Consider the following 6,477-nt stretch of genomic DNA (forward strand, 5'->3'; position numbering starts at 1 on the left):
ATCACTCTGAATGTCCGTTTCACTTTTCAAACTGTTGCCACCAAATATTGTGATAAAACAACGGTACCTAGAGCCATCGAGTTTCGAATGACGTAATCCTACTGCTGGAAGCCCAAATTTGAAATTTGGAATTAGTTTTATTATCGATTTTATATTTTGTAACGAATTTTTGATTAACAAACTCAAGAATTTCAAAGCGAGCCATGGCAACGTTGTACAGAAAAAACATTTTTATCTCCAGCGCGTGAGACTGTGAATCGGAAATTCTAAAAATGTGCTCAATTTAAAATTATTTTGCGATACTGCTCTTGAACTGAATTTTATGGTCTAAGTGCGAAGAATATGATATTTAATAAATAAAGGTAACACACAAAATGTTAAAAAAAAGGCCCATTTGAACGTAATTTAAAATCTGAAACCTTTCAGATTTTTTATTTTACTAAAATTTTAAAATCTAATTAAAATGGATCCTATAACACGCGATCTGGATTTAAACATTTAATATGCAATGAACCCTCTTATGGCGACCTCTTCCAAAATAATTTCTCAGAGTAGAAATTAACACTTGTACCGAGTATTATCTCTTTAAGACGACCACTTCCACCAAAGGCCAAAATAATTAGAAACGCGGATGATCGTATTAGAGAGGATTTAATGCATTTTACAATGCACCAATGCGTAACCTACTCAGAGCCTGACCATCTAGTAGCTCATAAACGATTGGCGACCATCTTCTTAAGACGATCACTTCCAAAAGTGACAGGCATTTCTATAGGTATAAACAAACGCTTGCACTGAATATCATCTTTCTAGGGTGGTGATCTTCACAGAATACCAAAAATCAACTAGAAACATGGATGGATTAGGATTATTCAATTATGGCAAAGCGCACGAGGGCTATCTACCTAAAGGGAGGGATGCCTTTGTGGAGAACTTTCTAAGGGAAACTGGCTCGTATACATATTACACATAGGGAAAACAACGAAAGTGCCCATGCAGCCAGCCCATTCGCGGTATTGGAATCTCGGACCGAACTACCAGTGTTCAGCATCTTTACCGCTCGGCCGCTGATAGGCTGAAATCTGATGGATGGCTGATGGATATCTTAGAAAGTATTTTTACTTATAGTAGTTATATTAATTACAATTACGTGTAAAGCTTATGGAAATTTAAAAGCGGCCGACCGGTTAAGTTGCTGAATACCCTGGTTGTTAGATCTGGGTTCGATTCCTAGCAAAGCAGCTTTTCGTGGTTTTTCCCCGATATAACGTGGTTACGAGCTCGTTTTCCTTAGGAAGCCCTCCAGGAAGGCAACCGTTCTCTTAGGCAGATACCTTTCGTGCGCTTTGTTATAGTCAAGTAAATCAAACCAAATTAAAGAAGCTTATTCCTTCTACTCTCCAAATTGAGCTCCAAATAAGTCATACGTGGGAGCTTTTCGTATTCATAACGTAAAACGTATCAAAATCGAAAATTAAATAAATTTAATTATTTAACTTGGTTATCTAGAATTCCAGTTTTTAATTTATCTCTTGTTTCCAAAACTCTGAGCATGAATAATTGTGTAATAAAGCATAGACCGATAACTTTGAAATTCAGAGGATAACTTAAATGGCCTTCGACCACTAGCAGTCGAGAGGTAAAAATCGTTGAATATTGGTAGTTCGACTGGTGTTCAAACCATGGCGGATGTGCTGCTTACCAGGAAATTTTCGTGTTTTTCTCCATGTGTAACATAAATACGAGGCAGTTTCTATCAGACGTATGAAATAATTTTTGTCAATTACTCGCTATAAACAGACCTCCATGAAGGCATCCATATTCACTTCGGCAGATAATCTTATGGTACTTTGTCATAACCTAAATAATCTGATTTGATGATTATGCTAATTTTTTCTCATACTGAAGCCTGTGATGCTTTAATTAATGTTTTATTTATCATAAACTGTGTTAACTGCTTTAAATTAACCAAATCAGGATTTTTTTTTTCTGTTACATTTCCTTTTTGAAATTTTTGACATCATTTTAGAAGCCTAAATATGTCAGATCGCTTTATCAAGACGTATTATTTGTAACTGTTTTACATATAAGTACAGAGAATCTCATGACGGTGAACTCTAAAAGTGTTTCCTACAACATAAACAAACAGGCTTTTATACATTTGCCTCTCTAATGCAACCATCTATATAAGTGGCTTAAAAATCGCTTGAAGCGGCCATTAGTGGTCGCATTATAGAAAAGTCTCATTATATTTGCATTTTTGTGGCATTTAATAATTTCAGTTACATGTATGCCTTAAAAATTATAATATTGATTTTTCAAGGTAGTGTAACAACTTTCAATATAAAATAGAATAGTAATAATCTTTTACATTCCATTCGGATTATTGTATTCGTACGAAAGCCTTGAATCAATTGTTGATCATTATTTTGTACGTATGTTATTGCAAAAATTTTAAAATTCTTAATTATGATATTTTCCAATATTCGGGCTTTAAATGCCCAAGTTATTTAATTTTATGCCAAGATTTAAACTTTGTGCATTTACAATAAGAAGATCTTAATTCTGGAACTTTTTAACATCTGAAGCTGGTTAAAACTGGTTGAAATGTGTTGCAGTCGCAGTTCGTATGCAAAACCATTCTCGCACTGATTTGTTTTATGCGTAATTTATAGCAATTTCCCTAAGTAACCAAATTTTAGATTTATATCATTTTGTTTTAAATTGTGAAAATAAACAAAAAGAAAGGAAAACATTTTTCTTTCTTACATTATAATTATTTTCAGTTCATCTTTTATGATAAATAGTGTATTTTTCAATTTTCCTCAACTGTCAAATCTTGTTGTATTTCTAAATATCTTTAGATTATTTACAGTCCCTGCAATTTTAGAGTTTTTATGTTAAACTCTAAAATAGTTATTAGAAGAATTATTAGAAGCATTTGATGTAATTAATGACGCACGTCGCCCATAGATTCGCAAATTTTGAATTTTCAATATTGTTGCAAGCACTTGAGCAGAAAATTCGTCTTTTCTAGCAAATTGCAAATTTTAAAATTCAAAAAATTCAACTCCATCAATCCAGTTTTCAGACTCAATTAAAGGCACTGAAGTTATTTAACATTTAAGAACTCTCGGTGATTTAGAACTCCCCGGAATTGGTACTCAAGAAATGATTTCAAAAATGCTCTTCTACATCTATTAATAATTGTTCTATCCCTTGAATAGCTAGTATCTACTGCATTTTCTCCTCATTTCTTCTTTGGTGGTTATTTGAATCATGGCAAAGCACGGGAACTGTCTGTCTAAGAGAAGGGGTGCCTTCGTGGAGGACTTAACGAAGTATGAGAAAGGGAAACTTGATTGTATTTACCTTACACATGAAGAAATAACTAAATTATCTTGCAACCAGCTTGTTTGCTGGAATTTGAGCCCCTGTCGAACTGTCAGTGTTAAGCGACCGCCAGAGTCGTAGCTAGGGTTTTCAGCGCCCAGGGACAACTGAAGATTAATTCTACAATGTCGTAATATCAGTTTGGCGCCCCTTGGATTCTGCGCCCGGGGACAGATGCCCCTTTTGCCCCCTTCTAGCTACGGCCCTGGCGACCGCTGGAGCGCTGATGAGCTGTATTATATATTCTGCTTAAGAATATAGAACACAAATGACTGTCAATTTTATTATATCATCAGTGTTTGGTAACTTTCCCTATGAAAATAAAATTGTTAGAAATATGAGTGAAAAGACATGTAAATATTTTGAATTTGGATTCAATTTAATCCCCTTCATGTAACATATAATGCAGTTTACGTAATAGCATTTAAAATTTTTGAATATATTAACACAAAAGGATACGGCAATGCTGTTACGGCATTCGACAATATATGTCTCGTTTACGTATATATATATATATATATACGTATATATTCTTTGCAGAAGGAAGAAAATTATAGCCAATGCAGAAAATTTCTAAATTCAATTTCGCCAGATAAATTTTACATACAATGAAAAAACAATTTTCAGTATATATAAATAATTAATTGAATGAATGTAAATTTTTACTGCGGAATACATAAACTTATTTTCGTCTCAATGTAAAACTGTTCCCACGCAAAATTTATATTATAAGAAAAAGTTAAATGTCTGTTATGTCGAATATTTCTTCACTTAGATTGCAGAGACATTCGATATTTTATGGAAGCAGAAGACTTGAAAAATGAGCAACCCCCTCTCTGGGAATCGAACCGCGGATCTCTGGAATACGCTCCCAGCGTGCAGACCACTACACCACGAAAGCACGTCAAGAAGGCTCAAGTCTAAAATTTATGCATATTTAGTATTAATTCTATATTTTGCATATTAACATTTAAAAAAATACCTGACTAAATTACTCCTGGACGGTTGTGCCTATGGTTTGTTTGATCAAGTGCGATTCATTTGTAAAGTATTGAATGGTGTACTCGCTTGCAAAACCTTGTGAATTTTGTGTTTCTTGAAAAATCGGCAATACTAAGTATGATTGCTAAATATTACATTCTTTTTAAGGGAACATTATAGTATAATAATAAGAATATTTTCTCCTGGGATATACTTTTATCAATGATATGTTACTGTAGCGCAGTTTTGCTAAATTATTATAAATCAGTTCTAATTATTCTAAGCTGATTTACTAAGACTTGGAATGATGCTCAAGGCCGGCGCTAGACGTTTTGCCGCACGGTGCCTGCTTTACAACTTCAAAATTCTGCCGCCCAGCTCTTTCCAAAGTTCTAAAAATTTTGCGTTCTCTCAATTCTGCCGCCAGGTGCGGCCACACCGATTGCATATGCTCTGGCACGAGCCCTGATGATACTAGGAATGACTAGGAAACGATATTTCAGATAATACTTATTATCTGAATTGTCATTTCCTCATAAACATGATGCTTATTAAAAATTACAGATGTTTTAATTAATAACAACCTTAAAAACTGGTTGTTAGTGGCTTTAATTTTGACTCCATACACTTCAACAATTAAAAAATCCAAAAGATAGGAAGTTTCCTTGCCAGCTCTTTTTGAGGCCTTTTCTAATACTGCTAAAATTCTGCATGATATTTGTTTTAGAACTGCTAACAAACTGCTAACAAAATTTTAAATACAAAAGTTATACTGCAATTTTAAGTCTGAAAAGTAATTAATTCAGACTTGAAAGCTCTTGAAACATAGAACTTGAGCTCAAAACAATAAGAATAGAATTTTGCATTCATTTTTTTAATTATACGATTGTTGCTTCATTGATAACAATGTTATAAATAGTTCATTTAGAATTACACTACAATTGCTGCATTAGAATCCATATTTTTTACTAATTATTTAAACATGAAAAATGAGAACTATAATATTTATATGTACTTTTTAATCTCCAAAGTCATAATAAAGTTTTCTCATAAATAGGAAATTGACTGTTTTCAACAGTTTTCACCTCTTCGTCAAGATGCATTTCTTTTACGGTCCTAATTAAAAATTACAGAACAGCAGAACATAATCTTCTATCTCATGAAATTTGCTAAAACAAATTCTTTCGCATTAATTTTGAATTTTATTTAACTCAAATTTATTCAATATTTCGAGTTCTGGATAATCAAATTGGCGGTATCATTCTAAAGCTGCAAAATGTAATTAAGAAGCTCAGCTTCGTTTTTAATGATTCATTTTACCACGCCACTGGGAAAAAAAAAAAAAAAAAATATCTGAGTTTTCAGATTTTCAATTACGTCCAAAGGGCGTTTTTTTAATGTTTTGTCTGTTACCTTTATTTATTAAATAGCATGTTCTTTGCACTTAAACCATAAAATTCCATTCAATAGCAATGCCGCAGCATATCTTTAGAATTTCCGATAGACAGTTCCGCGCGCTGGAGACAAAAAGGTTTTTTCCACCCGTAGAGTGTTGCCGTTGCTCCCTTATCGCTGAGTTTGTTACTCAAAAATTCGTTAAAGTTTTGAAAAATATAAATCGATAATAAATCATATTCCAGATTTCAAATTTGGTCTTCCACATGCCCATATTCGTAGGAGGATTACGTCATTCAAAATTCGATGGCTCTATGTACCATTGTTTTATCACAATGCGAGAAATATACATACATTTATGCATATTTTTCATTATTTAAAGGAAAATCTGAAAGCTTTCATATTTCATATTGGGCCCAAAAGGATTTTTTTAGCGTTTTGTGTGGTACCTTTATTTATTAAATATAATGTTCTTCGCACTTTACCATAAAATTCAATTCCACAGCAATATCACAAAATATTTAAAAAGCGCAAAATTTAAGAATTTCCAATACACAGTTTCGGGCGCTGGAGATACATTTCTTTTTTCGTACAGTGTTCCCGTTGCACGCTTTTAAATCGATGAGTTTGTTAATTAAAAAATTCGTTAAAGTTTTGCAAAATGTATTTTTTGGGAATAGCTAATAAAACAAATTCCAAATTCGGAAT

Source organism: Stegodyphus dumicola, chromosome 4 (genome assembly GCF_044657685.1).
Source record: "Stegodyphus dumicola isolate Sdum_Otavi_A_Nest chromosome 4, ASM4465768v1".
Lineage (NCBI taxonomy): Eukaryota > Metazoa > Arthropoda > Arachnida > Araneae > Eresidae > Stegodyphus > Stegodyphus dumicola.